This window comes from Rousettus aegyptiacus, unplaced genomic scaffold (genome assembly GCF_014176215.1).
Source record: "Rousettus aegyptiacus isolate mRouAeg1 unplaced genomic scaffold, mRouAeg1.p scaffold_m13_p_1, whole genome shotgun sequence".
Classification (NCBI taxonomy): Eukaryota; Metazoa; Chordata; class Mammalia; order Chiroptera; family Pteropodidae; genus Rousettus; species Rousettus aegyptiacus.
Window position 1 is genome coordinate 110,662,208 of NW_023416284.1, and position 27,510 is coordinate 110,689,717.

The following is a 27,510-nucleotide window of genomic DNA, read 5'->3' on the forward strand; positions in this document are numbered from 1 at the left end:
GTGGCTAACTCTTCTGTAACTACCAATTTGCACTTCTTAATCCCTTTACCTTTTTCACCCAGCTCCCCAAGCCCCCTTCCATCAGGCAACCATCATTTGTCCTCTGTATCTATCAAGTCTGTTGCAGTTTTGTTTGTTTGTTGTTTAGATTCCATATATGGTGGAATCATATGGCATTTGTCTTCATCTGACTTAGTTCACTTAGCATAATACCCTCTAGGTTCATTCATATTGTCCCACATGGTAAGATTTCAGTCTTTTTTTCTTTAGGCCAAATAATATTCCATCATGTGTATGTATTCCATCTTCTTTATCCAGTCGTCTATTGATAGGCACTTAGATTGCTTCCATATTTGGCTGTTGTAAAAGTGTTGCATTGAACATAGGGGTGCATATGTCATTTCGAATTAGTGTTGTGGATTTCTTCAGATAAATACCCAGAAGTGGAATTGCCAGGTCGTAAGGTAGTTCTATTTTTAGGTTTTTGAGGAACCTTTATACTGTTTTCCATAGTAGCTGTACAAATTTGGGATCCCACCAACAGTGCATAAAGGTTCCCTTTTCTCCACATCCTCGCTTATTGTTTGTTGATTTATTGATGATAGCCATTCCAATAGATATGAGGCAATAAGTCATTTTAATTTGCATTTTTCTGATAATTAGTGATGTTGGGCATCTTTTCATATGTCTAGTGGCCATCTGTATGTCCTCTTTGGAGAAATATCTATTCAGGTCCTCTGCCCTTTTATTAATTGGATCGTTTGTTTGTTTTTTTGGTGTTAAGTCATAAAATTTGGGTGTTACACCTTATTGGTTGTGTCATTGGTAAATATCTTCTCCCAATTGCTAGGTTGTCTTTTTGTTTTGTTGATGGCTTCCTTTGCTGTGCAAAAACTTTGATAGAGGAGTCTTATCTCAGGTGATATTTGAATTGTGATTTTTATGATAATGTAACCAAAATGACTTTTGAACATGCTCTAGGACTAGTGAAAGGTGGTCATTACCTTCTTATTTGATAAGAACTCTTTTCTTATCCTACTGATCCTTTGAGACTCAGTTGTGGCCACACTTCCTCCTGGAAGCCTCCTAAAAGCCTCAGGATTTTGCTAAATATATCTCCTTTGTGCTCTCAGAACACTCTGCACATTACCAAATTATGATAAAATTATTCTGATTATGTGTTTATCTCCTCAACTAAAATGTAAGCTCTTTGAGAGTAGTTATAATTTTCTCTCTAGTGTAGCATCTAGCACACAGGGCAGTGCTTAGTAAAAGTTTGTTGAACCGATAGATAATAATAATAACTTCTACTTGTCCATAGTTTACTATTTATGTATTATCTCATTTGATCTTCCCCACTAGCCTCTAAGATAGACAAGGATTACAATCTGCATTTTACAGATGAGGGAAATGCAGCTCTGAGAAGCTAAGTAATTTGTCCAAGGTTATGTCGGCTATTAATTGCTGGAGCCATAACTGGATCTCAGGTTTTTCCAGTTGTAATTCTTAGGCTCTTTTGATGATAACTGTTTCTTTGTAAGTTGTATTATCAGGGGATTTAAATCTTCAAACTTTGAGAAAATATTGGAAAGTAATTATATTAGGGTCCATTACAGAGCAGGCAAAAAGGGTGAATTTGTAGCTGAGATGCAATAAATGGGTAACCGGTAATGGAAAGGAGTGAGGGAAAGATATATTTCTTTGCTTTACATAACAATTTTAGAAGCTTTGGCCAGTCCTTTCAATTAATGATTTATTTTTTAAATAACTTTTTGTTCCCCCACATATTACTTTGGGTATGAGGGACACAGTATTTAACAAGATGGATGAAATTTCTTTTTTTATAGCGCTTATATTCTAGTGGAAGATAGACAATTAGTAAAGAAATCAACAATAACAATATCATATATATGTAGGAGCTAGATGAACACATATAGAGGAAGGTGTATTCCAGGCAGGTGAGGTCACTAAGGCAAAGTCTCTGAGGAGGGAATCTTGGCAGTTTTGCAGAATTAAGAAGGCCGGTGTAGCTGAAGTGTAGTGAGCTAGCAGACAGTGGGACAAAATGAGACTGCAATGGCCAGATAGAGGACTTTAAATAAACAAACGAGCATGAACAGTTTGATTTTTAGCCTAATGTAGTCGAAAGCCATTAGATGGTTTAGAGTAAGGGAGTGATAAGATTTATATTTTAAATTACTGTGGCTTCTGCTCGAAAACCACTTCGGAAGGTTTAGAAAGAATGGAAGCAGGAAGGCTAGTGTGTAAGTTTATCACATTAATCTAGGTGGTGATTTGAAATAAGGTGGTTGTGAGGGTAACAAGTGAGAGAAGTCAGCGAATTTCAGTTATGTTTTTGAAGAATTATTGACTTGACAGACTGGGTGTGAGAGAAAAAGAGGAATCAGTATGATAATAATGATAGTTTAAACTCAGTGACAATTTAATATTCGCCAGATGTTCTTCTAACTGCTTTACATGAATTAACACATTTAATTTTCATAGTCACCCTATCCGGGGGTGGGAGGTGGTTGCCATTATTACCCTCCAAAGCTTATAATTATAATATCTTTGCACAGGTATTGAGGAGCAGAGGCAGGATTTGAATTCATCCATGCAATCTGGCTTCAGAGTCTGTACTCCAGACAACTTTGTTACACTGCCTAGATTTTAGCCTGAATAACTGATTAGAAGTATGTCTTTTATCATGATGCTGAAGACTGAGAGAGAAGTACATAAAATCAAGAGCTCTGTTTTGACCGTGGTAAGCAGGAGGTGCTTATTAGCCATCCCAATGGAGATAGCAAGTATGAAGTTGGATTTAGAAATCTGGATTTCTGGGTGAAGCCATGAGACTGAATGAGGTCACACAGGCAGAGTGATATGTGAGTGGAGAAGAGAGGAGGGCCCACAACTGAGCTGGAGCTTTCACACACTCCACTCTCATGCAGCAGTGGAACATGCTTTGTTCATTGTTTAAAGCTTCTTAAATTGTAGCTGAGTTTCTTTAAGGCATATTCTCTTTTTTCTCACTTGGTATCACTAATTTCACTTTCTGTTTGTAAGACTCATCGTTAGAAGGTGCTGGTAAAACTTTAAAACCCAGACCTTCAGAAAATATATTTCCACACTTTAATTTAGATGTCACAAGAAGGACTTTGAGAGGTTCCTAAGGAAGTAATTGACAAGGCAAGTAAGCAGCTCTTTCTGAGAGTTGCAGAGAAAAGTAAGGATTTTTTTTTTTTTGAATAGGATTTCATTTTTCACATTTTTAGAATAGCAGTTGAGTCTATGATTCACCAAATATTTGTTGCTCTGGAAAATTATTTTTCGTAGGTACTTAATCAAGTAATTTCTAAAGAACTTGGACTCCTCTTAAATCTTTTATCCTCTTTTTAAAAGTGGTATTCAGTTTAGTTCCTTAAGCTATGGTTAAATATAATTCATTTTCTTGAATGGTTACTTACTTTGAAATTGTACAAGAATTTTCCTTTGTCTTATTTGTGTCTAGCTAGTTGATTTCCTTGGATTTTGGATTGGTTATTATGTCTTTTCTAATAGTGCTTCCTGCTTATTTAATTCTATTTTTAAGTGGTTGCAATGAACCAGTCAGTGTTGTAGCTAATTCATCAGTATGCAAGTTGTGGATACCATACCTTTGTCCTCACCTTTATTATAAGGCTCCAGGTACCATTTTTCCTTCATGGTACTGATATGTAGGAAACAAAACATTGCCGTTGAAACCCATGAAACAGAAAGAAATCACTCATTTTGAGGGAAAAATAAACATGCCCTTGATAATGTCCAGTTTATGATTTGTTGTCCATTCTGCAAACATTTTATTAACATCTCAGGTTTACAGCACAGTGCCTAGGTGGTATGAGGAATGGAAAATTTATGAGATCTCTGATCCTCAAGAACCCTCTTGTCTATTAGGGGGAGCTAAGATGTGTATATAAAGGACTCAGTGACTAGGTAGAAAGTGGGATGTCCTGAGAGTTGTATCACTTGAGCTCAGGGAATTTAGAGAAAAGATAGGCTTGAAATTAGCTTTAAAAGATTTGGCTGTAGGGAGATGAACAGCTTGCAGAGAGCAGTAAAGGTAAATGGTTAGGTGCTGGAAAGCTTGGACTATTGGAGATGTGTTTTAGGAACAGGAATGCGAGACAGCTGTTTGAGAGAGAAATTGATTTTGATGTTGGACCTGTTGAGTTTTTTGGATTAATAAAACATTCTGGTAAACATGGGGTAAAACTCAGAAGATTGCTTAGAGATTCAGACATAGATTTGGGAGTCATCCACTTTGTTGTGAAATTTGAAGCCAAACTAGTAGATGCAGTTTCAGAGGAGTGAAGAATAAATGGAGAAGTGGATCAAATACCAAACTGACTATTTCAAGGTTGGGTGTAGGGATCAGACAGGGGCAATGAGTTGAATACTACAAATGAACAAATCATTACAAGTGAGTGTTGGCATCATTCTCCATTTGTATTTCATTTTAGGAAATGAGGCTTGTGGCATCATTCACAGAATAGGATTGAATAAAAGTTACTTTCTTGTTTTAGTGAAATATTATAGGTTTTTGATAGAACAGCTTTCATTCATTGAAAAAATCAGTCATGTATTCAAAAGTGCTTCAAAAATTTCATAGTGCTATATATTTATATTTTAGGTGTTCATTTGAAGGGGCTAGTTGATGTGAAGAATAGTATTTTAAGAGGTTTTGATTTTTCTTCTTATTTCTATAGTGTTTAGTATAGTTCTTCATTTTGTGTTTATGGAAATTATTGGCGGTAAGAATTTTAATGATTCACTTATCTCAAGTTGTTTACTTTCTAGTTGCCAGCAAATGTTAGCAGCATGTAGATACAGAATTTTTAGAGCAGGAAAGGATTTTAGAGTTGTGTTAATCATTTATGTGTTATCTTGCTTTCCTTCTTGGCAACTGGAATGCATGCTCAAGGTTTCTAGATATCAGTGGACATGCTTGTTTGTACTATTATGTATGATAGGGCTTATTAGCTTTCTTTATAACAAGCTCTCAGTAGAACTTATTGAGTTGAATTCAGTAACTTTGAGTAACAGTCAAGCCTGGGTCCTTTACTATTGGTCTCGCATAACTCAAGTTCAGTGCCCTTTTTAATAACAGTAGTTCCTTGCCTCTCCCCAGGCGCAGTAAAATAGCTTTGTCCCCCTACTGCTTTTTCTGATTTTCCTTCCCTATAGTGGTGTTTCCATGACGTGTTTTAAATTTAGGGTTCTCCAGGGTAGGAATTGCGCCGTGTTCAAGTTCATTATCTCTGATGGCTAGTACAGTGCCTTGAGAAGAATAGGTACTCAGGGTGTGATGTATTATCTTGTGAGAGCTGCATGTTTGTTGTATTCTCCATATTTGTTGAGAAAACTAAGGTTAAACAGGGTTGCACTTCAGCCTACTGTTTATAAAAGAGTGAAGTACCTGATAATGTGTGTGAAGTGCTGTACAAGCACATTTCTGAAATCTCAATTGCAAATATTTATTATCTCAAAATACTTCTGAAGAGCTGGTACAGTTGGCTGCAGTAGTTAAATTGTTGCCCTTTTGACAGTTTTTCTCTGGATCCTGTAAAGTGCAAGTTTTATAATTTGTTTAGAAACTTATGAAGCAGTATAAACAAAGTTTAAACTCTAGCTGCTTAGAGAATAGCAGCTTCATTCTTCATGGTCGAACTAATTTTCCAGAGTAATTCCTAGGTCACTTTTTTTGTGGTCACCTTTGTGTCCGCTGCACATGCCTCTCTCCCACCCCCCATTATAAAAAAGATAAGATTCCTCTATACTCCTTTGTAAACACATCTATTCTTCAGATCATTTATCATATTTAAGAATTATATTTACTTGTTTTAAAGCCTCAGCCTAGATTGGCTAGAAAATACTTTTAGTATTTTTACATGTTATTTATAGTTTATTTTTTTTCCCACTGAACTGTATTGCTTTCATTGACACTGGAGTACACCAAAACACAGATTTTTTTTTCCTATTACTTACTTATGGTGAGAAAATATCAGCAGGTTCAGTTGCTAGGAAACACCTGAATACCGAAAAGTCTTTTTTTTTTTGGTACTTGTAAATTCAATTCTTTGACAGTTCTACTCTCATAGAGCACAAATTTATTCAGTCACTACAAAGAAAGATGCATCACCTGTTAGTTTTCCAATTTAAAAATTTTGCACAGGGGGACCTAGGGATACAGAAAATGTTACCAGATTGATTAAGTGTTGAGAGTGTAATTTTTAACAGTGACTAGACATTGAAAAGTAACGATTATGTATATGTCTTTGAGTTTCAGTTTTCTTAAAGTTTTCTGATTCATCAATAGTGAGAAAAAGAGTGAGAACAAGAGGGACACACACACACACACACACACACACACACACGATAAAGAGGAAATTAAACCCAAATAAAATATTGTGCTTATTAAACCAACTCCGTCTCATAGAAATAGGACTGGCCACATCCAATATTAAGTCACCCCTGTTTGCTCTTTTACCTACAACACTTAATAATTATGTGCCAGAGAAATAATGCATATTAAAAAAAAAGTGGTTATAATCAGTTTGGCTTTTCTTTATAATGAATTCTCATATAGGAAAAGATGTTTATTCAAGTTGAATTCAGGAACTTTGAGTATTCACTATGTTTCAGGTAAAAATACTGGGGACACGAGTATACGACTAAGCTTTCAGGGTGCTCAGAATGTGTAAGAGGGGGCAGCAATGGGGAAATGATGCAATCGGTCATCATACGGTATAGTCAATAAAAGAGAAGTGTTGTACTGGATCCAGAGGTAGCATAGCAAAGAGAGTGATGAACTTAGTCTGGAGATCATAGAAAGAGCTTCGAAGATGTCAGCTCTGAGCTGATAACAAGCCCTGTCATTTCTTTTCTTGCCTGCTCTGTCTAGGCAAGGTGAGTACTATCTACATACCAACTCTCTAATTCTTTACTTTCAAATTTCACTGCTTGTCTATTTAATTGCACATATTTATTTGAGGAACTTGTCACAGAGTGCAGAATTCATCTGATTTATAGGCATTGTGAATTTTGTCTCAGAAATAAAACTTATTAAGGCTTTGTGTCTTTATCAGAGTGACACAGAACCCTGTGACCTGAAGTAGGCAGCATATATATTAAAATTAGAGTGGCTCATACAATGGTATCTGAAATGTTCTAGGACAGCGGTCCCCAACCTTTTTGGCACAAGTGACCGGTGCTCCTATGAGAATCTAATGCCTGATGATCTGAGGTGGAGCTGAGGTGGTGATGCTAGCTCTGGGGAGTGGATGCAAATACAGGTGAAGCTTCTTCACTGGCTAGCCCACCACCCACCTCCTGCTGTGCGGCCTGGTTCCTAACAGGCCATGGATCGGTACCACTCGTGTTCCAGGGGACCCCTATTCTAGGAGAGTAATGTGTAAGTTCAAAACAAAAATAAAAATAACAAATGAAAATTGTCCTAGAATTGGTAGAAATAATAGCAGATACTAGAAATAATCAAAGAATGATGGAATTGAGTATAACTAAATGAACCGATTTGATTTTCCCCTAGATTTTTAAAAAGGCACTAATATTAGAAGTAAATGTTTTATGAGGCTCTTGCTATTTGTATAAAATTCTTCATTTTTAAAATAATTTTATTCTTTTAGGATATGTTTTAAAACATGACATTAGGTGAGTTTGTGTTTTCATGCCTACATTTTTAATTAGAAACCTGCATAGAGTTATGAGACTTTAGTAATATGGAACATAGTTAAGCTCTGGTTTTAAAAAAATACGGTTGTCCTTTGTGAAACTTTGATTTTGTCCATATACAAATTACATTTTGTTGAGTTGCAAAATAGATGAACAGTGTCAATGAACTTACTAAATTGAGGTATGAGTGGAGTAATGATCTAGAAAATAGAGAACTGAAACTGGAAGAAGATAGAGAAGACATATTTCTTTTTCATATATTCGAAAACAAGAACAGCAGGCAAGATTGGTAACCAGAATGTTAGCTTCTATAACTGTCCCATCAAAAATTCCACAGTTGTCACATCGACTATTAAAGACTAAAATAATGGAAAGAAGATGAAATAATGTTCAATCTTTGAGGAAAAAACAAACTAATATAGCTTTGGATTTTGTCAGGACAGCAATAATCCCAAAGAAAGAGAATAACAATTTGCATTTATAGTCTTTTTTTTCTCCAAGTAGCTTACATCTTTGTAAGTACATTCTCATTAATCCTTAGGTCTACTTTTGAGTTTTATTTAAAATATTAAGAAGGAAATCATCTCTGCTTCTTGAGGATGGCTGAAAAAAAAAATGACATGTTCTAAGCCATAGAAATTATTATTTTTTACCTTGATAGATGCAATGTTTTATGTGCTTCTACTCTCATTCCTTAACACTTGGCTAAGGAGTTTTTCCTTCAGCCAATGTAGATTAATTGTATATTGTGGGTTAGGCCTGAGGCAGGACACACACACACTCACACACACGCACGCACGCACACAACACACAGACACACACACACACACACACACACACACAGAGGGAGGGGGAGGGAGAGGGAGAAGGAGAATAAATTCGAAACTGTATTTCCCCCTTTAGTTTCATGGGTGTCGAATCATTCTTCTTAGGTTAAGAACCTCTGAACTTTACCAATTTTATCTGGAGTACTGCTCTGTTGAGTGATGGTGGTTGTGGTAGTGGTGATGGAGGCAGGTCTCAAAACATTTTTAAAGCACTTAGCATATTCCAGGCACTATTAAATTTATATATGAATTGCTGATTTAGTCCTGTCAGTAACACTATAAGGTGGTTTTTAACATGAATTTTACAGATGAGGAGACAGGCTTTGAAAGGTTAAGTAACTTACCTGAGATCACAATACTGGTTGCTGAACCAAATCCTAGGCCAGCACACTGAAATCTGTGGTTTCTCTGCTTGTGATCTTTAATGATGTCTCCCTCCTTGTAGGAAGCAGCACAAATACGATTCTCTCCCCCCCCCCTTTTTTTTTTTAAGATTAGTGTTGATAAACATCAATGTATTAATCAGCTCCTTACTCCATAGCCAAGGTAGAATTGGGGAATTTTATCAGTTACAAATACCTTAAATAAGTAGTTTAAACTATTTATCTAAAGAAAGCAGGGGTTATTTTTCTGACCCAACTTGAGATAGATGTTTGCTCACTAAACTGAAGTGACTCAACAGTGTGTCTTTTAAATCCACTAACTTTCCTTCCTGATTATTACCTCTGGGTTGCAGGATATATGGCTGTTTAGCTCCAGTTATGTCTTCTTGAGGAAGATCAGCTGCATCTGCTCTTCATCAGGGGAGCAAATGCTTTCTCAGAACTCTTATCCCCTACTACTCTTTCCTGGCAAAATGCTGTTTATTTCTCTTTGACTTGAATCTGTGTCCCTCTCTTTTATTTGGGAGAGCAAATATTTTATTTTTTTCATTCACTTTTGGTTGAGGCAGGCAAGGGATTTGGTGACTGAGGAGCAAACCTGCATGTTTGCTGCAAGATCGATCAGCTCTTCTGAATTTAGGTGAGATGAAATGCACTTACATGCAGGCGGGTTGGAAGAGGACTTTCTTAATGTGTACCTGGTGGGCATGAGCTGTATTGCATTGTGAATGGTAGTACTAGGAGGTGATAGTATTGCTGATGAGTTAATGGAACATATCTTCATCTTCAGCTAAATGGGCTCTTGATCTTTTGCAAGTAGTGAGGAAAGGAGAGAATTTGGTGAAAAGGAGCTTGCAATTTATTTTTGAGAGAAACTGGATTGAGAGAAACTAAAACAAAAATGTGTGGAATCCACATGAGACTTATATGTATTGGAGCTCAGTAATAAGTAACTAGCCAGTCTTTTTTTCTGTTTTTAGTAGGTGTTTTTGAAATGATCACATTGACTTTATTCTTATAACTTGGATTACTAAATCCAGATTGATTACTCATTTGATTGATGGAGTGATAGTAGTCACACTCTCCAGATACTCCCAGGAATGGCTTGTCTGTGATCCTTCCTGCTCTCTTGTCCCAAGTTACCCCATATTGCTATAGCAGGTTGCAAGGGGAGGTGGAAAAACACCCTCTCTGATACAAATTAGAGTTCTCTGAGTTTGCGTACCACTGTAAAGGAAAGGTCTGCAGACAGTGGAAAATGTTGCAACAAATACAAAGTTATTGTCATCCATTCTGTTGGGATTGGGTGCCTGGCAGGTGACAAGGTAGCCCTTGTCTATATAACACACATTTAGTAGCTCCTCACTTAATAGGATTCTGTCATACTAGATTGCTCTATTGACTGAGGTCCCTTAATTCATTGTTATTTTAGAACAGGGACTTTGGGGGGCTGGGGGTGGGGGGTGGAGAGAGGGGGGGGGGGAGAGAGAGAGAGAGAGAGAGAGAGAGAGAGAGAGAGTGTGTGTGTGTGTGTGTGTGTGTGTGACAAAATATGATGTATTTTATACCAGCTTAATCTTGGATGCAAACACTTCAGTAGATATTCTTACTGCTTAAACCTATTGCAGTTAAACTCATTCCCACTTTCTCTATGCATCCTACAACCTACTCACACCATGTTTTATATTTCATATACTCATTACTTACATAACTCCATGATCTTTCAACTCAATGTCTTGTGTCTTAGCTTATTCATATTTTTTCTCTTTTTTTAATTGTAAAATACACATAAAATTTATTGTTTTAACCATTTTTAAATGTGCAGTGGAATGGTATTAAGTACATTCATATTGTAAGGCACTTATCACCACCATCCATCTCCTAAACTCTTTTTATCTTACAAAACTGAAACTCTGTACTATTAAAAAATAACTCCCCATGTCCCCATCACCTTCCCTGACAACCATCATTCTACTTTCTTTCCTTTTTTTTTTTTCCATATTCCTTTTCCCTCAATCCCTCAGCCTCTGGCAATCACCATTCCACTTTCCGTTACTATAAGTTTGGCTTTTTTTTTAAAGAATCCACATGTATGTGAGATCATGCACTATTTGTCTTAGTGTGTCTTGCTTAGCTCACTTAGCATCATACCCTAAAGGTACATCCATGTTGTTGCAAATGGCATTATTACCTCTTTTTAAAGGCTGAATAATATTCCATTGTGTGTGTGTGTGTGTGTTTATATGTCACATTTTTAAAATCCATTCATCATTGGATATTTACATTGCTTCTCTATCCTGGCCATTGTGAATAATGCTGCAACGAACACAGGAGTGCCCCTATCTCTTCTAGATAGTGGGTATATTTCCTTCGGATTGTAGTGTTTGAATAAACAGTACCTAGGCCACCTGTCCTCACTATAAAATTTTATAAGAAAACAAACTTAATTCTCTTTCCTTATTATGAGTCTCATATAGTCTTTGGACATGCCCTTTTCTCTTTTGATCCCTCTTAACTCTTTAGCCATATTTCTAGTTCAGCCATATTTCATTTCTTCCCTTTTTCTTTTATCTTTTTTTTTTTTTTTCTTTTAGTGATAAAGCAAGGTAAGTCATGAAGAAGTGGGATATTGAGGAGGGAGGAATTTATTAGTAAAGAACACTTAGTTTTGAGTTGTGTAAAATGAGGTGCTTCTGTTAATATAACTTAATGAAAATAAAGTGAGAAATACAGAAAAAATGGTTCAGCGTATAAGTCAGGAATTGCTGTTGGGCTTTGTATCCTACTGCATTTTATTTTTGAACTCTGTATTGCATTAATTTGTTTACATGCCTGTTCTGTATCCTACCTTCCCATAATAGTTGTTATGTCCTCATTGCTTTCTAGTATAGTATTTTGTATATGGGAGGCACTTGGAAAATGTTTGTTGACCTGAACTTCAACCCCCCCACCCCCAGTTTTCCTCTTCTATTTCTTAAATTTTCTTTGAAAGAAATAATAATATATATATTATAATACAATACAATAATATATGAATAAGTATATCATTAATTATATAATAATATCTCAATATATTATTAATATTTTCAAAAGAAATAGCAATATAGCAGGACTGCCCAGGGGGGGAGCATGACCAGTATTTCTTTACAGTTTTAAATTTGACCCAATAGTCTACGGCCATGCTACCCTGAACAAGCCCGATCCTGTCTGATCTTGGAAGCCTAAGCAGGATTGGGCCTGGTTAGTACTTGGAGGGGAGACTACCCAGGAGTATCAGGTGCTGTAGGTGTAAAAAATAAGGGATTGTAAGCTGACAAGGTTCTTGCAATCTGTGAGGTCAACCAAGGGTTGCCTCACCTAAAAAATAAAAATAAAAATAAAAATAAAAAATAAATAAGAGTAAATTTGACCCAATAAAGTATGCTGTTTAGTTAATTAAGGTGGTTAAACAAGATGTGACATCACAGACAAAATTGCATGCTAATTTACTATAAGAAAGTAAATTAAGGATATGGAGTAAATTGACAGAGCAGAAGATTTCATTGCACTTTCATAACAGTATAAAGGGAGAAGAAATTAGAATCTACAATATATTTTAAATTATTGAAGATGTAATTGACCTTTGAAAACATTGCAGTTTCATATGTGGGGAAATTGTATCTGGTTCTGATTTTCATGGGAAGCGAATGTCCTCTTAGGAAGGTTCCCACGCACTAACTTTGCAGCTGGGGAAACCTGTGTGAGTTCTTTTTCTGTTTCTGGTGATGAACTACAGTTGTAGTTTTTATTGCTCGTTCACAATTTTTTTATTTTATTGTGTTTTTGTGGCCAAATATGGTTCCTCTAGTTGTAATTACTGCATGTACTATTGCTAAAATTGCATAACGTATGAATGATTTTTTAAAAAAGTCTGAGTGGTGCTTGTTATTGGACTAGCTAATAAGTTGACATTCATTTTACCTTTAATAAATTCTTAACTTCTTTGAATATTATATATTTAAGCCTATTGTTTTATTTAGAGAGAAAAATCAGTGTTAAATTGAGTTCGTAAGTTGGTTATGGGACTTTTAAGGTTTCATATACTCTTGGTTCATTGTTTATTATTTTTCTGGAATACTTCAACACGTTTTAGACTTAATTTATGAAGTCATATTTTGAACATGAAACCATGGTTCAATGTATTAAACATATACACACACATTTATATACATTCTGCAATTTTATTTTTTAAACTTTCCCTCATCACTCTTGCTAGTTTGTCACAATATTATGGTAAGAAAGTAACAACTCCTGGGAAGATGCAACTAGGAAAGAATAAGTAGTTCAATTTAAAGTAGTTTAGTACTAATGAATAATATTTGTCTTTAGTTTAGACAATGTCTGTTTTTATGTAAATATGTGATTCGTCACTAAAGAAACATCCAAATGTTGATTATATATTACTTTTGGATGAGAACACTTTAAGAGTAGGAGAAATTATGCTCTTGTTGCTTCTACTGTAAGGTTTTTTTTTTTTTTAATTTTAAGACTTTTAAAAAAATCGAGATATAATTGACATATACCATTATATTAGTTTTAGGTATACAACATAATGATTCAATATTTGTGAAATGATCACATGGCCAGTTACACATTTTTTTATGTGATAACTTTTTAAGATTTACTCTTACCAACTTTCAAATATGCTATACAGTATTATTAAATATAGTTACCATGATGTGAATTACATCCCCATGACTTATTTTATAACTGGAAGTTTGTCCCTCTTGACCCCCTTCACCCAACTCACCCCAAACCACCCTACCCTATGACAGTCACCAGTATATTGTCTGTTTGTTTGTTTGTTTGTTTTAGATTTCACATCTATGAAGTCATAGGGTATTTATTTATCTTCTGTCTTATTTCACTTAGCATAATACCTTCAAGGTCCTGTAAGCTTTGCTAATAGAAAACTGTTCTGTCCTTTATATGCATTGTAGACTATTCTCTCTTTCTAGGTCATCCTCTGGAAGTCATAAAAACTGTTCTTAGGGGTGTGTGTGGTGTGTGTGTGTTCCTCTAAAGCTACAATTGTCAGTTACCTTCTTTGCTCTTATTAGTCTACTTGATTTAACTGTGCTTAGTTTCTCTCTAAGGCAGTGCTTGGCATGAGTCATTCAAACTGACATTTTGTTAAGAAGTGCCTCACAATGGGACCTCTATTTCAGCAGCTGGGCCCCACTTCACTTAAGAATCCCTCACTACTGGTTTCACAGTCTTGAGGTATACTTTTCCCATGACTGTCAAACAGAAGCCATCAAGCAGAATAGAAACTATTTGAAATAAAGGTATAGGCTTTTTCAGTTGTTAAAGATTTACAGCCTTGGAGAACAAGTATAGTGAAGATTAGAATTACATATGGCCACATTATACCTTAGATTAGTAATGCATGCGGGCTATTTTTTTAATGTTTATGAGCTGTAGTTTTTCTTTTAATAATTTTCTCTTGTTCTTATGATATGATTGGGACTATGCTTTTAATTAGTATTAGATTGGAATTTTTTAACTAGCTTTACTGAGATATAAATTATATACATAACATTCACCAATTTTAAATGTATAGTTGTATGAATTTTGATATACGTATATGACTGTGTAACCATCACCACCATCAAGAGATGTAACATTTCCATACTGTATTATTCAATTCATATAAGTTGAATAATACAGTATTCTTCTGTGTTAGGCTTTTTTGGTCTGCATTATGTTTCAGTATTCACCATGTCACTTCATATATTGGTAGTTCATTTTTTCTATTGTTTCCATTGTATGCATGTACCACAGTTTATCCAGTTCACACTCAATGGACATTTAAATTGTTTTCAGTGCTTGTCTATGTGGCTGAAACTGCTTTAAACATTTGAATGCATATCTATAAGTGGGATTGATGGGTTGCATGGTAAGTATGTTTAAAGTATGTTTAATTTTATGAGAAAATTCCCAACTATTTCTAAAGTGGTAGGCCCTTTTGCATTTTCACCAGTAGTATATGAGTTACTCTTCAACCTTGTCAAAAGTTACTATTGTCAGTTTTATCTTTTTAAAATTGAGATAAAGTTGACATATAGCATTATATTAGCTTCAGATATACAACATAATGATTCAATATTTGTATACACTGTGAAATGATTACCACAATAAGTCTTGTTAACATCCAGTGCCACACACAGTTACACAATTTTTTTTTCTTGTGATGAGAACTTTTGAGATCTACTCTCTTAGACTTAAAATTTAACCACTCTAAGAAGCATATGATGACATCTCATTGTGCTTTTCATTTCCATTTCCCTAATGACAAATGATGTTGAATATCTCTTCAGTGCTTGTGATTCACATATGTTCATTGATAAAGTGTTCATATTCTTTTCCAATAAAAAAATTGGGTTATTTGTGTTCTTGTTATTGGGCTTTGTGAATTCCATATATATTCTTCAGATAAGTAGTTATATAGATTTGTGTGTGTGTATTCATACATATATATACACACCCATCCACACACATGTATGTAGATGCATATGTGTATGTGTGTTTTTGCAAACATTCTCTCTTGAACTTACCTTTTTATTGTTTTAATGATACCTTTTAAAGAGCAAGTTTTACATTTTGGTTAAGTTTATTTTATCAGTTTTTTCTTTTATGGTTTATTTTCTATCCAAGGAATATTTGCCTAACTCAAAAGCACAAAGAATTTTTCCTGTGTCATTAGCTCTTTCTTATCTCTATGACCCATTTAGAGTTAATTTTAATATATAGTGTAAGGTAAAGGTCAACATTTATTTTATTCTGTATTGATTTCCAGTTTTTTCAGCATCACTAGTAGAGAAGCTTATTCTTTCCCCATTAGATTATGTTGGCACCTTGTTGAAAATCATTTGATCATATAAGCATGAATGTATTTTTGTATTTTGTTCCATTGATGCATATATGTGTCTTAATAGCAATACCACCCTCTCTTGATTACTGTAGCTTCATAATAAGTTTTGAAATCAGGTAGTGTGTTTCAACTTTGATCTTTATTCAAAATTGTTTTGGCTTATCTAGGTCATTGTATTTCTATATATCTATATATATTTTAGAATCAGCTTGTTGATTTCTATAAAGAAGTCTGCCAGAATTTTGATTGGGATTGCGTTGAATGTATAGATCAACTCAATTGATATCTTATCAATATTGAGTCTTTTAATCCACAAACATATATATAGCTAATTTATTGAGGTCTTTTAAAATTTCTCTCAGCAATATTTTATAGTTTTCACTGTGGAGATTTTTTCACATATATTATTTTATTCTTAAGTATTTTATGTTTTCGATGCTTTAATAAATAGCATTAAATTTTTTTTGTCAGTTTTATTTTTTTTTGTTACCAGTGCATAAGGCTGTAGAATTTATATAATATAAGAAAGGGAAAGGGATTTTAGCTTATATTAAATGGTCTCATTAGTTGGAAATGGATAGAGTGATATAAGAACGATGGACTGCATATTCTGATTTCTTCAAAATATACTAACACGTTATAAACTTAGTGAACGAATCTCAGTACTTATAATTTTGCTTTTTGTGGCTTATGTCGTTGATGAAAGTTATTGGTGAATAGCCATCTGTTATCTAAAAATAGGTGTCTAGAGCACAGAGAAAGAGACCAGTTTCAGCCTTACAGCTATGATATTGAGCCACTCAAAAGTAGTAATTTGAAAGAAGTGAAAGAAAATAGCAGCGAAACTCCAACTGTGTGAAGCTGTAGGCAGAAAATTTCGTCTTTATAGTAAATTTGATAGACAATACAATTTAAGAACATGGATGACTGACAAAAACAGAGGAGAAGGAAAAATGGAGGGGAATAAGTTTGAAGTATGTTTTGGTGGATAAAAGGATGTGAACTTTCAAATAGAAACTTGGTATATATCTTTTTAATAGTAGGTTATAAATTCATTTATAACCAGTTCTTTTCCATAAAACATTTGAGCCAGCTTATGACAAAACACATTGAAATAGTAAATGAAAAAGAAAATTAAGACTAACAAACAAATCATAACTCTCAAGTGTTAATGCAGATGCTGTTTTATACTTCATTTTTAGTTATAAGCTTCCTGGGAATAAAGGCAGGTAGGAAACTAATCATTTACATAGATAAGAGGGGTTATACCAGTTTCTGAAATCCAAAACTTAAGGACTGTGCTGTGCCAGTTGAATAAAAATTTTTACTTATGGAGGATATATGAATTAATATAAAAAAAAACAATAAATCATTTAAATGGTTAAATCTTCTGTGTTAGAGACTCTTTTGAAACACTATAGTAGGCATGTGATATGAATTGTTCTTTATATATCTTGGTATTTATGCATTTGTCCCATCTATCTGTATTCATTGAGAAGCTACTGGGCACTCAGCATTGTTGTCAGGGCATTTAAAAGATGGAGATGCACTTAACGAAGTTCCTATAACATGAAAGCTTAAGTTCTGGACAGGAAGGCAAATGAACGACGAGAAACATTTAGAAAATAAGCAAAGATGCTTGTAAATACATTGATGTGTGAACTATGTAAATACTTGATCTGGGTCTAGAAGTATTTGGTTTAGTGGGAAATAAGTTGTGGGCTAGGAAGACATTTTATTAGAGGTATGATGTAGCAAAGGTGAGGTGCAGCTACACTACATTTTATGAATTCAGTTCAGAGCCCAAATAACATCAGAGTGGAGAATAAGAGGCCACTTTTCATATCTTCTGCCAAGTGTGATAGGTCACAAATAATACTTATTTGAAGGACATGAATACTTTTATGACAGTTGAGAGACATAGATTGAAAAGAATAGCTGGTTCTTTTTCATCTTTGAATCCTTATTGCTTACCATGCTACTTTGCATATTTTAGAGGATTAATAAATGGTTATTGAATGAATGACTTAAAGAAAAATGGGAGAGAGATGTTCTATAACAATTTGTAAGAAATAAAATATTAATCAAATAAAAAGAGAAACCTTTTTCAAGAAAGTTTTAAAGAAAGGGTTGAATGATAAAAGCTGTTTATTTTTCTAATATAGTTTTGGTGGCAATTTGTCAGTATTGTTTTTGTTAGAAACTAGTTTATCTTCAGTATTTAAGTGAAACAGTAGTAATTTATAAGAAGTTGTACATACTGACAAAATAATCCCATGCATAGAGTCATTTGTCACACCTGGTAAAGAAACCACCGATTTTAATTAGCTGAATGTACTATCTGGTGAAACATTGCTTCTTAATTATCACAGTTTGTTGATTACATTATTACCATTCAGCTTCCTGGACTCTTAAATATTTGATATTTCTGGTACCTAGGATAGTATCCAACATATTATTTATGGATTATGTGAACTAATGTTGAGTGCTTTCTACATATGAGATGCGGAATAGAAGTGGTTTAAGACAGGATTTTTATTATGAGTGGCTCATACACTCTTCCAGTTGACATGAACAAATAAACAGATAACAATTAGAATAGCATACTAAAAACATTACTTAATAGCTATGCCAGTTTGGAGAAAGAAGAAATCTCTAATTTGTTAAAGACTGTGAAAGCAAATCTCTAATTTGTTAAAGACTGATTAATCTTTAAAACAAAGATAGAAGTTCATGAATTTATTCAACCACTTTTTTACTGGTTAAAGATAGAAAAGGCACTATGCATTTCCTTTCTTTCAATAAGTATGTGTGCATCCATCTAGATCTTTGCTAATCTATTAGAACACAAAGATTGTAAATCATTTTTTTAACAGGAATTTAGCCTTATTGCAAATATGTGACTATTTATAGCCACAAAGTTGCTACAGGCAGCTCTGAGGAAAATTGTAGTGTAAGATAAGTGCTAAAAAAAATGCTTCATCGAACAAAGGAGATTAGGAGGTATTTATAAATAACAAGGCTTAAAATGACCATATACAAATGCCATAATAATAAGATTGAATGAAGAAAATAACTAGATGGAAGACTGCATTTACATTAGGCTAATGTAGGGAGAATTTCAGGGAGGGAACAAGTGGGAAAAGTGTCTATTAGTCAAAAAGGGTTTTTAGACAAGAAGTCTAGGGTTAAATAAAAAAAGTTAATGAGTGAATTTAGAGTGTGGATAAGGACTAAATTTAGAAATAGTAACGAGATGGGGCTATGTTTCCTATGGTTTTATACTCTTATTCATTCATTAAATATTTCACAATTGCTTCCTCAGTCCACAGTCTATAAAGTATTTAAAATGTATTTTTCATATTTTAGTTCTGCAACTCAGTCAGAAAAGAGATTAGTTTTTTGCTTGCCAAACCAGATTTTCTTTCATATATCTATTCATACTCATATATAAAAATAACGAGGATGTTGGAGAATCAGTTCTAGGTCTCCTTCTACGACACTGAGATTTAATTATTTTGGAGCACATTTTCCACAGTGCTTTCGTATTTATACACAATTTACTTTTCTGAGATGTTCAGCCTTCCAAAGAATTAAATATTTGACATGAATTTTATGCATGTGTGTGATGGTGGAGGTGGTATAAGGGGGACTTTGACATAGGAGAATTTGTTAGCACATTGTTGCAATATTTAGATGAGTTATGAGAACCCATGCTGGAATGTCGATGGTGGGGATGGAGGGAGAGAGGTGAGTGTGAGACATATGCCCTGGGATTGTAGTGGCCAGTCGATGAATGGGGAGGGGCTAGTCTAGGAGGATGGGGTGAGGAGAGGGTGGGGGATTGCTAATCAAATCCTAGTTTTCAAAGGGTATGTAGAACTCAGACTTAGTCCGAATCAGTTTCGGTGTCCAAGAGGGTTCTCTGTGGTGTATGGAATACAGCAACAAGAGTGTGTTGTTACTGCCAGTGCTTAAAGTCTGTGGTGACACGATGTGTTATTTTGGGTGGTGTAGCTATGGCCGGAGTTGGGGTTGTTGGTCTCCCAGGTGGTGCTGTTGCTTGGTGGTGGGCAAACTTAGGTAGGGAATTTGGGCTCCAACTAAGTGATCTGGGCAACAGGGTGGATCTGGTTCCAGCAAGTGCATTTATGTGTACTCACCAAACCCTGACAGGCTTTGGACAGATCCATTGTAGGCTAGGAGGCAAAGGCAGGAAGGAAGAAAGTAGATGGCATATAGTAGTAGTTGCATTCAAGTTTAACCTCACCTTTTGGATAGTCTTTTTATATTTGGTAAAATTTTCCCAGTACAAGTATATGCTACTGTAGGAGTCAATTCTTGCCAATATAGAAATCAGTACTCAAACTTTCATCCTCTTTTGTAGTCACGTCTTAGCCATATGATTTAGACTTCCAGTGAGAACCGCCTCTTACAAGACTTCGACTGGACCCGAGGAAACAAATGGACTAGAGAAAACAGATTTTGCATAGAACTTCCATTTTTGCTGATGGAATTAGGTGGCTGGTGGCAGCATTGGCTTCCCAGTGGTTGCAAAGTTGACTGGTGGCGGTGGTGCTTTTCAGTCCTCTTGCACATCATCATCAATGGCCATTTTCTAACATTGCTGTTTAGTCGCATGGTTTGGACATTGTTCCTGGAAGATTCACTTTGAGCATAGTTCTTCATCTTCCCAACAGTTCTGTGAGATGCCCAGTCACCTCTTAATAAACTCCTTTTCCACTAATTGGCCCAGGTCAGCCTCTTTTGTGTTCAGCTAGGAACAGTAGCTGGCCCTGGCTTGATTATGCTAAGACAGGGATTAAAGACAAGTCTTTTGATGCCTGCTAGGCTTCATCAGAGTCCACCTAGTAACTAGTTGCAGCTGAGGCTGTAGGGCATGAGCTAGTCAGTGCCTGCTGCTGAGTAGGAGTGAGAATGGCTAGGGATTGACCCCAAATTCATGGGACCTTCTTTTAGGTTATATTTTGGAGTGAATTATGTGTGGGAGGAAGAAATCGTTTCCTAAGTTTTTCCATCTAATCTGATAATTAAATCTGTATGAGACAAATTAACAGGAGAAAATAACCAAATTTAATTAGGTAAATACATGTGAGTAATCCCCATACATGAGAGAGTTAGAGATCCCACGTATATGAGAGATTCAGAGGAAAGTCATTGGCAGGATGATAAGAAGAGCAGATATTCAGTAATTAGATGCTTTCCCTATCCTAAAGATAGGTCGTAAAAAGTTATTTCTGGGGATAACTCATTATGGATGAGGCCACAAATTCAAAAATTTTAAGGGAGAGATAAAAGTTTCTCATGAGTCTATAGGGTCTTAGTTGCCTTCAGTTCAAAATAAATCGCATGCCAGAGTGGCCCATCTTGGGGAGGCCTGTTCTGAACCCGGAAGAGAAATGGAAAATAATTGTGTTAATTGGCCTATTTGCATGTTGCGGGTATGGAACAACGATTTTTGTTTTGAGTGTTTAGTTTGAGGTGCTGATAGATATATTCATTTTTGGACATAATCTAGCACGTAGTTGGAATTGCAGTCCTAACATTCAGAAAAGGGATCAGGCATAGAAGTTATTCAACTGACAGTTATTTCAAGACTTTGCTGAAAATGGATGAGAGTGATAAGGATAGCAACATAGAATGAGGAGACAGAGAGGGTCAAGAACAGACTCTTGGGGAATATTCAAAATCATAGGACAGATGGGGGAAGGAGACAGTGCAGAAGCCTGAAAAAAAGTGTTCTGGAAGATTGGAAGAGAACTTAGGGGGCATGCTATTTGAGCAGCTCAAAGAAGGTAGAGAGTTCTTAGGAGCAGATAGGCAGGAGTATCAAATCCTACAGAGAAGAATAAAGGCTGAGAAGATGCCACTTGTGTTTTTGTGATTTTGGAGAAAGTCATGGGAAATGTAACAAAACTTTACAGTCATAGAATGAATGACTAAGGTAATATCTGAACAAAAGAGGTTAAGTGGCCATTCTGGTCAAATAAATCGTAAATTCTGAAACTAGAAAACAACAGCATCTTTCTCTTTAATAGATTATCAAGCTAGTTAAGTTTGGCTGAGTAACCGCACTGATGTCTAAAATTCTTTTGTTTTAATGAGGCAACAGCTTTCTGGTGTGAAAAATTTGGGAAAATATTTTGCTTTACAGTTTTAGTACTCATTAAGCATTATTATGTAAGCTGTAAACAAATGTTAGAGAATTTAAATGTTTGTGACATCTGTGTCTTTATTGTGAATGTGAAGTTTTCTTTTGTAAGTACTACAATGATCACTGTTAATGGTTTGACCTTGCTTTACATTTTTGCCAGACTATTCAATGATAGCTGTCTGCATTGTCTTTTCTTCCTTTTCTTCTAGCTTTTTTACTTTCATCCTCATAAACAGTGACTTCATTATTATTGAATAAGAAGCTTGACTACTGTCATTGGTTAGAGCCTTTGACACTCAAGATTTTCATTTTTTCTGTATTTTGAAGTACTGTCTTTTTACATTTTCATTTTCTCTATTTTAAAGAGCTGTCTATGTTTGATATTCTGATAGAATTTATCTGCTCAAAATGAAAGTCTGTGCTCTTTGAATCGTGGCTTCAAACTAATCATCTAGAGTAGATAGAAGATACTAGGGCAAGATGAAAGTTACAAAGATGCCAGTCTTAATTTACAAAGGTTTATTATCAACAAGACTGGATCTTGACTTGTACCAGTTTTAAAGATGTAGCTTGCATTGTGATTTGAGCTATATTTCACCAAACATACGGTTTAAATGTATAGAATCCTAATTTTTTTTGCCTTAATATATAGTCAGTTAGAAGATATTAAATTGAAAAAATGTTTCTTAAAGACTTATTTGTATATTCTGTCATTTTCGTGTATTTTAAAATCAATTGCAGTTCACTTTCAATTTATGAATGATGATATGAATATTATTGCATATCATAGAACTTTAAGATTACTTAAATCCCTCTATAAGTTATTACTTTATGTAAATGAAAGTTTAAAGTATCTTTTAGTTATTGGTTTTATCTATAACATAATTCCAGACAGCATACACAGTAAATATAATCTCATTTGATCCTGGTGATAGAGTTCCGCCTATCCCTGTCTCCCCAAGATGAAGAAAATGAGCTCAGTGAGCTTGCCTTGAACCTGGTTGATGTCTGGTGAAGAGTGGGTGTATACTAGGGATTTTGAATTTTCTAGCCTGATATTTATTTTATTTTAATAAACTATTTTGACAGTTGTTTATAATTCATATAGTCTAAATATTAAATATTTTTTGCCAATAGCTATACTGACTATGCTGACTACTGAAATTTAGAATTTTACTTAGAGGCCAGGTTGCCATACAAAAAAAAAAAAAAAAAAACACAACTTTATCTGAATTAATATGTCAGCGTTTCAGTGACAATAATAGCATTTATATATTTTTTCTTGATGGCATTTTTCCTCCCTAGAGTGTATTGCTGATACGCAAATGACAGTGCTTTATGCTAAACAGGTTTTTTTCCTAGATATAGCAGAACTCTTTACTCTGTGACCTTTCAGAATAAATGGCAAGTATGTCAGATGCTAAGAGCCAGGAAGGGTTGGAAAAACATTTTTTGCAGGTGAATCTTTAGGATGCTGCATTTAGCAGATATGTTAAACAGTGAGCTAAAAGACCATGTTGATGCGTGAATGTTTCCAAATGATGATTAATGAGGAGCTTGTCACTTGGAATTTACTTCAGGTTCGATGTTTCCACTGTTAGCCCGAAGTAATTCTTTGTGGTATAGATGGGTGATTTCTATAATATGCACACGCAAGTTTCGTGAGTTAATAGTTTAGCAACACAACAAAAGCCTGGTGTCCTTTGCCTTTTTTCACTTTGAAGTTGACTTGTTAGCCTATTAAAAAACTTATTTTCGTTTCTGTATTATCATTATATGTTGGTATTTTTCTGACCATTTATTACCTTTTTTTCTGTCTGAGAAGTTCTAGGTTTAGGAACATTTTAATAGACTTTTACGTGCTTTCACACAGTTCAGTTTTCCATCATTATTCAAATAAGCATGTACATAAAATTCATTTTAGGCCAGTGACCTGAGAAATGCGCTTCAACTGAAAAAATATATAATTAATCAGGAGCAGTTGGTTGACGGTTAACATGAAGGAAATCTAGAAGTCCCCTGTGTAAAATAAGAGACCACACACACACACTTTACATTTGACCCTGTTGCCCTGAATGGATTTGAGGGATGTGAACCTTGACATTTGGAGTAATGTTGAGTGCAGTGCATGAGGCTGTGGCAATGTCCGGAAGATTGGGACAGAACTAGGGTCTGTTAAGGTGTCAGTGATTACTAGGCAGTAGGATTTAAGTTAAAAGTTCATAGCCTAAGATGTGGTCACTATCAAGTCCTCTCGAGATAATTATGGTGAAGTAGCAAAGTAAGCTTGGTATGTACAAAACCAAGGGAAGCTTCACGTTGCCTTAATAACCATCTCTGACCAGTTTAATGCTGAAGGACTCAGGGCTTACTGGTGGGTACGGCCCCTGGGGTAGTACTTCCTTTGATTAGAGGTATATGTTAGTTCCATTACTGATCCCCATGAGCAAGTGAATCATCTGGTTAGTGCGGGAGCTTTAAAGGTCCATGTCTGAAGGTGGAATTACACCTTTGGGTTCTATTTGGAGCTCCTCTTTACATGTGCCTACATGTGTGCATGGTGTATGCATGCCTGTGAGTGCGTGCGTGTGTGTGTGTGTGCGCGCGCGCGAGCGCACGCGCACACACACGCCTGCATGGGTATATCTTACAAGATTTCAGCTTGATTGAAACCCAGTGATTATTAGTCCAAGTTTTGTTCAGAACATTTTCTTTTTAACACCTTATTTCTTAGGAGTGGCATTCTTGCTTTTTGACTTGGGTGGACCAGAAATCTTTGTCTTTGATGCCTGCTATGGGTGGATTTTAGCCAGGATGGATTATGAAAAGTGCATTTATTTCATTAAATTATGCCAAGTAGAAAACAAAACGTGGGTTTAATTTAAAAATAAGATACTCTGGAAAGTAGAGATTCTTTTCTCTATTTATTCACTCTTGACTAGCTCCCTGGGATTTAACTAGAAGGCCAAGATGAATTAAATTATTGTTTGTTACATCCACATCTTACAATACTTGAAGTAATGTCCTTTATTAACTAAAAGATAGTAAAATTGTAGCTGAAGTAGAGAGTATAGGAAAAAGTTGTTTAAATTGCATCAAGGGAGAGATTAAACAAAATTGAAAGTCTGGGCAAAAACAACCCACATTTTAAATATTTAGTTAATTATGTGAAAACAGATGCAAAAGATATGGGCAAGTGCCTGACTCCAGAAGATAACATTGAGAAAGTACTAAAATAAAGGTATTTAAACTTGTCAAGTAATTAGTAAACAGCATATTAAGGTTAGATATAGCTTCGTTGTAATAGCTTCATTAAAGGACGATGAAATTTGGGAAACTATTATATTAAGAAGGTTAAATTACCATTAAATCAAAGAAGTGCTTAAATAATAACACTGGTCTATAAGACAATTTTATTTATATAGAATAACACTTTAAAAAGACATCAAGTTGGATAATTCAAATGGAAGAGATTGGAATGTGCAATTCAGACTTTAGTGTTTGTACATAATGCTAGATATACCTTTTTTGATCAGCAGTCTATAAAAAAGTTATCAATCTTGATGTAGTCAGCATAATTTGAGACAACTAAAATATTAAACTAACAATTACTTTAGTTCTTTTATACATATGCAAATGCTGTTCAAATAAAATAAATTAAAAAAAAAAAACAACCTTTACAGTGTTCTCTTAAGTATAAGGTAGAGGAATAATGAATGAATGAATGAATACATGAACGAACATACATACACATAAAACATTTTTTTCTTTGTTAAGTAGGTGACTATAGAATTATACTTAGGAATAGTTTTGACATTTCATACTTTTTTCCACATAAAATATGTACCACGTCTATCTAGTTTTTATTGTCTGATTATATATTTAAATTATATTTATTTTCCTTTTGAACAAATAATTAATATTTCATTTGATTTGAATTCTCAACCCATTTTTTTCATAGAATTATTTTAAATTATTCATAGTGTGGTCTAATTTATAATAACATTAGAAGCTTGAAATGTTACTCAAAGATTAGAAATATCCTTTGAGCATGTGAAACAGGTCAGCATAAGTTTAGTGGTCTCTTTAAAGACCAGATAAATAATTCTCAGAAGCTAGAAGTCATTAATAGTCTGAGTAACGACGAGAGTTATTTTGGAATATAATTCCAAGGTACTTTCAGAAGGCTACGGAGTGGCAGAGACAATAGTAAATTATGCTTCTCAGAAATAGTATACCTTTTCATTAATTCATTTTTTTCTCCAGTGATCAGTTGAGTATTGTAAAATAGATGGAAATACAGAATGACAGGGTCTTTTAGTCAAATGTAAACTCGTTTGTGCCCAGAGGGACCCTGAACCTAGACTTCAGGGTCAGATATCAGTTTCCTGTTGTAAAGAAGTTTTAAAACTTAAGTAGGTATGGACAACTAATGACTCAGGACTTCTTTTCACACAGGAAACATTAAAATTCATATACGACGTTTGAAGATGTGTAAATTATCTCACATAGTATTTACTCAGATATAATTTACATATAATGAACTTCATACATTTTAAATACACAGTTCTATAACTTTTGCCAAAAGTGTACATTTGTGTAACCACTATTCCAAATGCAATATAGAACACTTCCCATCTTCCCACAAAGTATCCTTGTGCTCTTTCGAGTCAGTCTTCTCCAACTCTGTGCCCCAGACAACCAGAGTGATTTTGAATATTATGGATTAGCTTTGTGAGGCTTAGCATTTTATGTAAATGGGGTCATACAGCATGTACTCTTTTGTGTTTTATTTTCTTTCACTCAGCAAGGTGCCTGTGTGGTTCATTATTTGTTATATTTTATTCCTTTTTATTGTTGAGTAATATTTAATTGTGCAAATATACCAAAAGGGGAAAAAGGTTTGAATAGACAGCTTACAAAGGTATATATATGAATAGCCTATAAATATGTGAAAAAGATGCTCAGATCATATGTCATGCAAGGAAATGCAAATTCAAGACAAAGTGAGATAGAATATACACCCTCAAGAATGGCTGAAGTTAAAAACTTGTAATGCTAAGTGTTGGTGTCCAAATTGTATTTTCATGCATTGCCTTTATGATTGGTTGAATGGTGCAAACACTTTGCAAAATTACTTAGCAGTTTCTTATAAAGTTAAACATACAGTTACCTTATGATGCAGCAATCGCATTTCTAGGTATTTACCCAAAGGAAAGAAAAATGTATCTATACATAGGCTTGTTTGTGAATATTCATAGTAGTTTTATACATAATAGCTCCAAACTAGAAACAAACCAGATGTCCACCAACAAGTGAATAAATACATTCTGACATAGATTTGATTTTGTTCTTGTTCATAACATTTGTCTTTGGCTAATTTAGAAATATGTAAAGTTTTCAGAAATTTTAATACAGAAATGTTCTTGAAAAAAGAGCCCCATCTTTGTTAAGCCAAAATCCACAACAGAATTCTATTTC

The 27,510-nt window shown here is 34.6% G+C and overlaps 1 protein-coding gene across 4 annotated transcripts in view; it reads left to right on the top strand.

The window, feature by feature from the left end:
* The window catches only part of PRIM2 (DNA primase subunit 2), a 241,133-nt gene that overhangs the window by 53,673 nt on the left and 159,950 nt on the right, over positions 1-27,510 (top strand). The window lies entirely within an intron of this gene.